Below are 11593 nucleotides of genomic sequence, written 5' to 3'. Positions count from 1 at the left end.
AATGGTTTAGTTTAATTAGAAAAGAATGTCTGCCTTCAGCACTGCGTTCTATTAAAGAATTATCTATACGGGATCAAATTGAAAACAGCAACTCAAAAGTTTAGATGAGAAGCTTACTACCATACAAATTTTCAGAGAGATTGCAATAACTTATACCAATAGTGCACACGAGTGCTCATTTCCTCACACTTCTGCCAGAATTTATGAGATTAATCATTCTACTCTTTACTAAGTGTCATGGATTGAACTATGTACCCCCAAAAATGTGTGTATCAATTGGGCTGAGCCATAATTCTTGGTATTGTGTGATTTTTCTATATGTTATAAATTCTGTCTCTCTGATGTTAATGAGGGAGGATGGGTGCCAGTTGTGTTAGTGAGGCAGGACTGGATTGTGTCTTCAGGCAATCTCTTGAGATATAATAGAAAGAAACAAGCAGACAGGGGGACTTCATACCACCAAGAAAGTAGTGCTGGAAGCAGAGTGCATCCTTTGGACCTGGGGTCCCTGTACCTGAGAAACTCCTCAACCAGGGGAAGATTGAGGACAAGGACCTTCCTCCAGAGCCGACAGAGAACGAAAGCCTTCCTCTGGAGCTGATTCCCTGAATTGGACTTTACCCTTCTTTACTGTGAGGAAACAAATTTCTCTTTGTTAAAGCCACCCACTTGTGGTATTTCTGTTATGGCAGCACTAAATGACTAAAACAGAACTTGGTACCGGGAGAGGGAAGTTGCTCTAACAGATACCTAAAATGTGGAAGTGGTTTTGAAACTGTGAGTGGATAGAGAAGCGACAGCAACAGAGGTCTAGTGCAGCAGAGAAGTGGCAGCAGCAGAACTAGGAGACCAACGTGAGATGGCGCTGGAGCTGACCCACAGAGAGAGCTGAGTGCCTGTGTACAGGAGGCTTCCTGGAGGAGGACAGTGCTCCAGACACTTATCAGTGGAGCTACTGAGCTTTGGAACACTTGCATCAGCAGGATAGATGCAGGCGTGAGGCCCCAGAGCCAACAGGCCAAGAAACCAGGAAACAGAAGCTAAAGAGACAAGAAACACAAGAAGCTGAGCTGCCTCAGTCTCAAAAGGTATGGCCATGACCTCAGGGGTTTCAAAGGGTGAGCCATGGCCTCTGGTGTTTCTAAGGGTGGAGTTGCCACTCCGGTGGAGAATGGTGCTCCTAAAGCAGAGGGAGTAGAGTTGCTGTCCCAGTGGGCCTAGAAGGTAGAGCTGAAGCCCAGGGCCAAGGGACCTCCACTCAGAATCTGGAGAGTGTGGCCAATACCTAGAGTCTGGAGGACAGGACCATTGTATAAATTGTCTCAGAGAACAGAGGACTATTTTCAAAGCCTTGAAGACTAGTGTAATGTGTTCTGCTGACTCGGTTGGTGCCTGTTTTCTTCCCTTCTTTTCTTACACTTTCTCCTATTTGTAATGGAAATGTCTAGCTTGTGCCTGTGCTGCCATTGTACCTTTGGGAGCAAATAATTTGTATTCTACATTTCACAGATGAAGAGGAATTTTTAGATTTTGGACTTGGAGTTAAGACTTTTGCTATGATATGAGGGGGTGAATATGTTCTGCATGTTGCAAGGATGTGGTTTTTGGGGGGCCAAAGAGTGGAATGTCATGGATTGAATTATGCCGCCCCAAAAATGTGTGTATCAATTAGGCTGAGCCATGATTCCCAGTATTGTGTGATTTTCCTGTATGTTGTAAATCCTGCCTCTATGAGGTTAATGAGGGAGGATGGGCGGCAGTTGTGTTAGTGAGGCAGGACTGAACATACAAGACTGGATTGTGTCTTGAGGCAATCTCTTGAGATATAGAAGAAAGAAGGAAGCAGAGAGGCAGGGTGACCTCACACCACCAAGAAAGCAATGCTGGGAACAGAGTTTCAATCAGACATCCTAGTGAAAGATGTCAAAAACCTCTTCTTGCTCTTTCATTTTTGTTAATGTCATGATAGTATTTGCTTGGGAAGCTCCTTCCCGCAGGAATATTATAGTTAATTTTTCATTCTGCCTTTTGACTTTCCCCAGCAGTCACATTTTTTAAATTAATTCAGGTCATAACGCCTCTGTTCTGTTAAGGTTAATTTTTGAGTCATCCCTTAATTATCTGATGTCTTCAAGTAATTTCTTTCAGGAATGCCACCTAGGAAGCTTATGTTTTCACTCTAAACTCTTAAAAGTTTGACTGAAAATGTATTTCATTTGCTTTCATATATGGAACAAGCATTTGTTTAAGTATTAAATTTTTGAGTCACATCCTTTACTTGTGAAGGTCCATAATGACTTATATTTTGTTTTGGCCTGGAGACATATGGGATTTTTTAACTTGTTAATTGGAAAAAATGACCATAATGTTTCTAAGGGTGAATTTATTTTAAATAATTTTACCTTGTCCTCAATCCTTATTTTGTAAAGCACTGAATTTTTTTCAATTATTTTCTTAATTATATATTTTGAAGCACTTCAATTACTCTATCTTTCTTAGAACATCTAAATATCTTTTTTTAACAATGATTAAAAAAAATAAGGTTCCTTTTGTGTGCTGTCGAGTCAATTCCAACTCATAGCAACCCTGTAGGGTTTTGAATTGCCCCATAGGGTTTCCAAGGAGCAGCTGGTGGATTCAAACTGCTGAATTTTTGGTTAGCAGCCTAAGCTCTTAACCATTCCAGCACGAGGGCTCCAAAACAATAAATAAATAAGGTATTTGTAAGTATATAATTAAAAATCAACTAGAATGAAAAGGCATACATTAAAAATCAGCAATTCCTAGCTCCTCATACTTTTACTCTCACTTAACTCTTTTAGCTATAAGGTCTATTTTTTACCTCCATAAGTTTAGGATCCAAGTAAAATGGAATCCTTCTCAACTTCAATCTTTTCTCCGTTTATCATGATGTTGCTTATAGGTCCAGTTGTTAGAACTTTAGTTTATGTTGAGGTGTAATCCATACTGAAGGCTGAAGTCTTTGATCTTCACCAAGTCCTTCAAGCCCTCATCACTTTCAGCGAGTAAGGTTGTATCATCTGCATATCTCAGATTATTGATGAGTCTTCCTCCAATCCTGGAACCATGCTCTTCTTCATGTGGTCCAGCTTCTCAGATTATTTGCAAAGCATACAGATTGAATAAGTGTGGTGAAAAGATACAACTCTGACGATCATCTTTCCTGATTTTAGCCATTCAAATGACTGCCTATTGGTCTATGTGCAAGTTTCTCATGAGCACAGTTAAGTGTTCTAGAATTCCTATTCTTCAAAATGTTAACCATACTTGTTATGATCCACACAGTTGAATGCCTTCGCACAGTCAATAAAGCAAAGGTAACCTCTTTCTGGTATTCTCTGCTTTCAGCCAAGATCTATCTGACAGCAATGATATCCCCCTTTCCTGGTTTTCTTCTGAATTCCACTTGAAATTTTGGTTGTTCCCTGTCAATGTACTGCTGCAAATGTTTTTTAATTATCTTCAGCAAAAATTTACTTGAGTGTGATATTAATGACATTATTCTATAATTTCTGCATTCCTTTGGATTGCCTTTCTTTGGAATGGGTACAAATATGGATCTCTTCCAGTCTATTGGCCAGGTAGCTGTCTTCCAAATTTCTTGGCATAGAGGAGTGAGAACCTCCAGAACTGCATCTGTTTATTGAAACACATTAACTGGTATTCTATCAGTCCCTGAAGCCTTGTTTTTCACCAATGCCTTCAGTGTAGCTTGGACCTCTTCCCAGTACCACTGGTTCTTTGTCATATGCTGCCTCTTGAAATGGCTGGGCTTTGATCAATTCTTTTTGTTACAGTGACTCTGTATTCCTTCCATCTCCTTCTGATGCTTCCTGTGTTGTTCAATATTCTGTCCATAGAATCCACCAATTCAAGGCTTGAATTTTTTCTTCAGTTCTTTCAGTTTGAGAAATGCTGAGCATCTTCTTCCCTTTTGATTTCTAACTCCAGGTCTTTGCACATTTCAACATAATACTTTGTTTCTCCAGTCGCATTTGGAAACCTTCACTTCAGCTCATTTACTTCATCATTTCTTCTATTTGCTTTAATGACTCTATGTCCAAGGGCAAATTTCAGTCTCTGCTGAAATCCATTTTGGTCTTTACTTTCTTTTCTGTCTTTTTAATGACCTTTTGCTTTCTTCAACATGATGTTCTTGATGTAATTCCACATATTGTCTGGTCTTCTGTCATTAGTGTTTAATTAGCATCAAATCTATTTTTAAGATTGTCTCTAAATTCAGGTGGGATATGCTCAAGGTTGTAGTTTGACTGTCCTGGACTTGTTCTAATTTTCTTCAGCTTCAACTTGAACTTGCATGTGAGCAAGTTTGGCAGTCGGACCCTGTTTTTCTTCTGACTGATGAAATTGAGCTTCTCATCTTCTCTATCCACAGATGTAGTCGACTTGATTTCTGTTTATTTCATCCGGGAAGATTTATGCGTATAGTTGCCGTTTATGTTGTTGAAACATGTATTTCCAATGAATAGTTCATTGGTCTTGAAGAATTGTACTATGTGATCTCCATGTTATTTCTACCACTAAAGCCATATTTTCAACTACTCATCCTCCTTCTTTGTTTCCAAATTTCAGATTCCAGTCACCAGGAACTATCAATGCATCCTGACTGCATGTTTGATCAATTTCAGAATGCAGAAGCCAGTAAAAGTCTTTGGTTTCTTCATCTTTGGCATAAGTGGCTGTTGCATAAATTTGAATACTAGTCGTATTGACTGGTCTTCCTTGTAGGTATGTGGATATCATCCTATCACTGACAGCGTTGTACTTCAGGTTCGATCTTGAAATGTTATTTTTGACAATGAATGTGATGCTGTTTGTCTTCAGTCTGTCATTCCTGGCACAGTAGACCATGAAACTGTCCAGTTCAAGATGGCCAACACCAGTCCATTTCAGTTCACTAATGTCCAGGATATCTACCTCCAAGTGTTCCATTTCATTTTTGATGACTTCCAGTTTTCCTAGATTCATACTTTGTACAGTCCACATTCTGATTATTAATGGATGTTTGCAGCTGTTACTCCTCATTTTGAGTCATGCCACATCAGCAAATGAAGGTCCTGAAAGCTTTACTCCATCCGTGTCATTAAGGACGACTCTACTCTGAGGAGGCTGCTCTTACCCAGTCCTCTTTTGAGTGCTTCCCTTGAAAAGACTGCCATTGATTAAATCTTTTAAAGAACCCACCATTTACAGAACAATGAATTAAACCAAAACAAAAGTGAACAAACAGACAAAAACTTAAATTTCTTGTCCTTGTCATATCTCTTCATTATCCAGGATACCAAGGGCTTCCTGGGACAATATCTTAATCCAAGGGAATTCTACAATAATATGTTCACCTGAGTCTATCTGTTCATGTGCAGATTCTGTTTAACAGATGAGGAAAATAGAAAATGATATAGAAACACATGCTATGCAGGAGGACAGACTTGGCTCTAATCCTCATATGAAATATTATTTTTTCAAAGAATCTCCCCTTATAACTTGTGGCAAATAGTCTCATTTCTATAGAAGCTTGATTTATGGAAGTGAATGATGGATGGCTATATCATTTTTTTTTACCTTGCATTATTTTGTTTATAAAATAAAATCCAATCCTTTCAGAAATGGATCAGAGGATATATGTACAATTTTAAATATCAATTAATATTTGCTAATAATAATAATTTTTTTTAAGGACTATTTGTTAAGGTGGAAATCTTTATTTTTATTTTCTTGCTCACCATTAGTGTACAGGCTTGAAAAATAACATACCTACCCCAAGAAGGCTAAGAGGTGTATTTGTAATGTTTGTAAAACATATGAAGAGTAGTGTTTGTTTGCATTGATAAGTAAGAGGTTTTTAGTCACCCTGGTTACTCTTTTTATTTAACAGAAGAATTTAGACAAACCACTCTGCCACTCTGAACTTCAGATTCTTCTGTGAAATGGCGATAATGTCTTTCTCATAACGCTGATATTAGGATCAAATAAAATAAAACATGCATACTAATAATACCAAGTTCTATGCTAGAAAGTTAAAGTAGTTTATTTCATGTACTTCTTACAGCAATTTATGAAATTATTATTGTCTTCATTTTGCAGATCCTGAGATTCAGGATGATTAAAAGAATTATTGCAAGTTGTGCCCAGAGTCAGAGATGAAACTCAGCCCTTCTGACTCAAGAGTCAGAGATGAAACTCAGCTCTTCTGACTCAAGAGTCAGAGAAGAAACTCAGCCCTTTTGACTCTTCAGAGATGAAATTCAGCCCTTCTGACTCAAGATCCCATCCTCTTTCCATCAAGCGCAATAGCATCTTTTGTGTTAAGAAAAGAAAAAGGAAATTATACACACACACACACATCCTTGGAGATAATTCATAACCCAAAAACTCAAGCTGAAATGTCTAATGCTATGACATACAAATTAATGTCTACCTGCAATGAGTGTAACTTTGCTTGGAAATGGGAATAGACTGAATAGTGACTTGAAATCCTTCACAAACCTAAGAACCTGATTTTGTTTTGTTTTTTGAGATCTAACCCTGCTTTTCTTCATCTACTGTTGAGACCTGCAAGGTTCTCCTTAATGAAGCCAAGAGCAGTACCTGTTGCCAAAGTTATCTTGCATTTGTTCCTAATGCAGGTGGTTGAAGCTTGCGTTATGCTGAAACAAAACAGCAGTTTATGTGTTGGAAACCTCCCGTGTCTGTCAAAGCAAGTTGACACCACATCAACAGCAAGCTGCTTCAATTGTCACAGTGAATTCCCTAGCTATTTGCAAACTGTTTGGAAGTATGAAAGGGGGAAGCATAAACAATTCACCAAATTAACAAACTGTTTCAGCATTTTGGAATAGAGTTATTATGCTTTTAAGTCATGTGTCTTCTAAAATTAAAGCACATGAAAATGCTAAATTTAAGATACCTGGACTCCAAACCGTCAGAAGACTGAAGTTAGGCTTGTTATCCAGGAGTGACTGTTTTATTTCTTCTTCCCATTGCAATGAATTTGTAAAGAAGGTTAAGATCACAGTCATCATTCTGCTATTTAGAAGCTCTCTTGTCCCTCAGGACAATTTGTCCACCAAAAAAAAAAAAAAAAACTACCCATATACCAGTTTACAATCAAAAAGATTTTCCTTTTATTCCCAAACAGAATGGAGGGGACAGCATTCCTGTCCCCACCTGCTGGTACAGTCACCTTGCTTTTGTGTTTCTTGAACATGGTAAACTCTGGGTGGAAAGCAGATAAACTGATTGAGACCAAACAACAGTGGCAAAATTGCCCTTTTTGGACAATTTATTTCTGGCTCCGATGTAGATTCTGCTTCTAAAACAAGGAATTCTAATCTTGGTTTCCTTGATGCTTGAAGTTACCACAATGCCTCAGCTTCTCCATCTCTAAAGCGAAGACTGTGATGTTTTTGTGTCCGCTAATTTGCATAGGAGCAGAAATATAAATATCTTTATGATGTATCCCCTAAATATTTTTAGGAGAAAATGATCATTTTTGTGAAGCACCATCATCATTACTAGAGAGAAGGAGAAAATGAGCTAACCAATTTACATATTTACAGTTTATCTAAATTTAAATAACAAGAAAAGATGTTCTAAAACTGTTAATTATTAAATGTCAGTGCCCTATCAAGTCAGTGGATATCTTTTGGGCATGTGTGTTTGGTTGGGGAAAGAAGCTGTGTGTTGTGTGTGTGTTTTGAGTGTGATTAAGAACTAAAATCATCTGGGAGAATCCATGCAGCAACATCTTCACTATACAGTGGTAGTTCTTTGGTATCCAGGTGTTGCTATCTACTTTACGCCACCAACTTACCCTGTATCCCATGACTTGCAATATTTAGTGCCTTTTTTAAATTATGCCTCTAGCTGCATTTTTGTGTGGCTGGTTTCTAATCTAGGTTACTAAACAAATAAATCATTCTATGATATACACTTGCAGCTTTAAGGTGATGAAGACAAGGGCACAGGCCAGGTTTTATATTCATCTCACATCCTACTCCAACACCTAGTACAATGTATGGTACTCAATAAATGTTTCTTGAAGGGAAATTAAATACTAAATAGAGATGGAGATTGTGATTATGGAAGTGAGGGCTGGTGGCTGCTGCAATTGAGGATGGGGTCCCTGAGTCCCAACTAGGAAAATTGCTTTTGTGTTCATTCAGTTTCTGTTTGTGTGACTGCAGATCGACTGATAAACAATTTAGCAACCTAATGCACTGAAGAGAGATCTTTTTTGCTTGGTTTCCATTAGGCAGAAGCCAAAAACCATGTCGGCTTCCCTGACAGATCTCAATCATGCAGATTTCCAGAACAAAGGATTTGCTACATTGTGCCTTCCTATGGAAACCCTGGTGGCATAGTGGTTAAGTGTTACAGCTGCTAACCAAGAGGTCGGCAGTTCGAATCTGCCAGGTGCTCCTTGGGAACTCTATCGGGCAGTTCTACTCTATCCTATGGGGTCACTATGAGTTGGAATCAACTCGACGGCAGTGGGTTAGTGGATATGACTCCCAAATCTCCAATATTTATCAAAGTATCACATTCAAAATTCCCTCCACCCTGCCACCATTACCTTCTTGTAGTGTTAATCACACTAGCATCTGTCAAGAAAGAATGAAAGAAGGAGGAAGGGAGAGAGAAAGGGAAGGAGAGAGGGAGAGAGAGAAAGAAAGAAAACCAGAAAAAGAGCCCAGGGATGTTAAGCTACATAAAAGTTCTAAACAAAGCAAATATAGTTAATACCATGTCTTATTAATTGAACCCTCCCCCACTGGAGTGATAAAAGGTGATAGGATCTTCAGGACTGAATTCATTTTACACACCACTATTCAAACTAATCTTCCCTGCGGTGCAGGGAACAAATAATTCTGCCAAGGGGAAAACAGGGGCCCAGCTTTCTATTCCCTAACACTCTGGTTCTTGCTGGTCAAAGCAAAAGCCATTAATCTAATACTGTGCACTTATATTCAGAGCCACAGCATTGTAAAGCAATTGGTGGGCTGGCCAAGTGGCTATTAAAAACAAACAGTTTTTCTAGCTTTAGATTCTTCTTGCATAGGCAGAGTAACCACAGAGAAAGCATCACCAAAATTTATTAACTGGGAGGTGGGGCCAAGGTGCCAGAGTAGTCAAACGCTTCCGGTGATCCCTCTTATAACAAAGACTTAAAAAAACAAGTGAATCAATTATATATATGACAAGCTAGTAGCCCTGATCATCCAAGGAAAAGTTAAGAAATTGGACTGAGTGGCAGGGAAAGGAAGAGATGATTCAGAAGCAGTGAGGAGTTGAAGGACCTGACCTGGCGGAAACTGGTGCCCCACGGCCCCAATCCCCTGGCATGACCGCAGCAGGGCTGGCGGTGGAGTTAGGGGTGCGGTTTCCTCAGCGATAGAAAGCGAGTGATGCAGCCCCAATCCTCTGGTGTGACCACAGCAGGGCTGGCGGTAGAGTTAGGGGTGCGGTTTCCGCAGCGATAGAAAGCGAGTGATGCAGCCCCAATCCTCTGGTGTGACCACAGCAGGGCTGGCGGTAGAGTTAGGGGTGCGGTTTCCTCAGCGATAGAAAGCGAGTGATGCAGCCCCAATCCCCTGGCGTGACCGCAGCAGGGCTGGCGGTGGAGTTAGGGGTGCGGTTTCCTCAGCGATAGAAAGCGAGTGATGCAGCCCCAATCCTCTGGTGTGACCGCAGCAGGGCTGGCGGTGGAGTTAGGGGTGTGGTTTCCTCAGCGATAGAAAGCGAGTGATGCAGCCCCAATCCTCTGGTGTGACCACAGCAGGGCTGGCGGTGGAGTTAGGGGTGCGGTTTCCTCAGCGATAGAAAGCGAGTGATGCAGCCCCAATCCTCTGGTGTGACCGCAGCAGGGCTGGCGGTGGAGTTAGGGGTGCGGTTTCCTCAGCGATAGAAAGCGAGTGATGCAGCCCCAATCCTCTGGTGTGACCACAGCAGGGCTGGCGGTGGAGTTAGGGGTGCGGTTTCCTCAGCGATAGAAAGCGAGTGATGCAGCCCCAATCCTCTGGTGTGACCACAGCAGGGCTGGCGGTGGAGTTAGGGGTGCGGTTTCCTCAGCGATAGAAAGCGAGTGATGCAGCCCCAATCCTCTGGTGTGACCACAGCAGGGCTGGCGGTGGAGTTAGGGGTGCGGTTTCCTCAGCGATAGAAAGCGAGTGATGCAGCCCCAATCCTCTGGTGTGACCACAGCAGGGCTGGCGGTGGAGTTAGGGGTGCGGTTTCCTCAGCGATAGAAAGCGAGTGATGCAGCCCCAATCCTCTGGTGTGACCACAGCAGGGCTGGCGGTGGAGTTAGGGGTGCGGTTTCCTCAGCGATAGAAAGCGAGTGATGCAGCCCCAATCCTCTGGTGTGACCACAGCAGGGCTGGCGGTGGAGTTAGGGGTGCGGTTTCCTCAGCGATAGAAAGCGAGTGATGCAGCCCCAATCCTCTGGTGTGACCACAGCAGGGCTGGCGGTGGAGTTAGGGGTGCGGTTTCCTCAGCGATAGAAAGTGAGTGATGCAGCCCCAATCCCCTGGTGTGACCACAGCAGGGCTGGCGGTGGAGTTAGGGGTGCGGTTTCCTCAGCGATAGAAAGCGAGTGATGCAGCCCCAATCCCCTGGTGTGACCACAGCAGGGCTGGCGGTGGAGTTAGGGGTGCGGTTTCCTCAGCGATAGAAAGCGAGTGATGCAGCCCCAATCCCCTGGTGTGACCACAGCAGGGCTGGCGGTGGAGTTAGGGGTGCGGTTTCCTCAGCGATAGAAAGCGAGTGATGCAGCCCCAATCCCCTGGTGTGACCACAGCAGGGCTGGCGGTGGAGTTAGGGGTGCGGTTTCCTCAGCGATAGAAAGCGAGTGATGCAGCCCCAATCCTCTGGTGTGACCACAGCAGGGCTGGCGGTGGAGTTAGGGGTGCGGTTTCCTCAGCGATAGAAAGCGAGTGATGCAGCCCCCATCCCCTGGTGTGACCACAGCAGGGCTGGCGGTGGAGTTAGGGGTGCGGTTTCCTCAGCGATAGAAAGCGAGTGATGCAGCCCCAATCCCCTGGTGTGACCACAGCAGGGCTGGCGGTGGAGTTAGGGGTGCGGTTTCCTCAGCGATAGAAAGCGAGTGATGCAGCCCCAATCCTCTGGTGTGACCACAGCAGGGCTGGCGGTAGAGTTAGGGGTGCGGTTTCCTCAGCGATAGAAAGCGAGTGATGCAGCCCCCATCCCCTGGTGTGACCACAGCAGAGCTGGCGGTGGAGTTAGGGGTGCGGTTTCCTCAGCGATAGAAAGCGAGTGATGCAGCCCCAATCCTCTGGTGTGACCACAGCAGGGCTGGCGGTGGAGTTAGGGGTGCGGTTTCCTCAGCGATAGAAAGCGAGTGATGCAGCCCCCATCCTCTGGTGTGACCACAGCAGGGCTGGCAGCAGCATTCAGGATGCAGTTTCCACAGCCAGAGAGAGGGAGCAGCACAGAGTCTACTCACGTCTCCGGGATCAATGAAGAACAACACTCTTGGCAAAAGGTAAATGCTAGCATCCAATTTACCATGCAGATCAAAAAGCACCCCTTT

General features: G+C 42.8%; 1 long non-coding RNA gene across 1 annotated transcript; it reads left to right on the top strand.

The window, feature by feature from the left end:
* The first annotated feature begins 840 nt into the window (after nucleotides 1-840).
* LOC126061463 (uncharacterized) lies at nucleotides 841-7085 on the top strand. Its single transcript, XR_007513780.1, has 3 exons — nucleotides 841-1088; nucleotides 4615-4770; nucleotides 6127-7085. It is a non-coding gene; the product is annotated as an uncharacterized LOC126061463 (long non-coding RNA).
* The last annotated feature ends 4508 nt before the right edge of the window (nucleotides 7086-11593 follow it).

The sequence above is a fragment of the Elephas maximus genome, chromosome 18, assembly GCF_024166365.1.
Source record: "Elephas maximus indicus isolate mEleMax1 chromosome 18, mEleMax1 primary haplotype, whole genome shotgun sequence".
Taxonomy (NCBI): domain Eukaryota; kingdom Metazoa; phylum Chordata; class Mammalia; order Proboscidea; family Elephantidae; genus Elephas; species Elephas maximus.
This window is presented reverse-complemented; position numbering and strand designations above follow the sequence as displayed.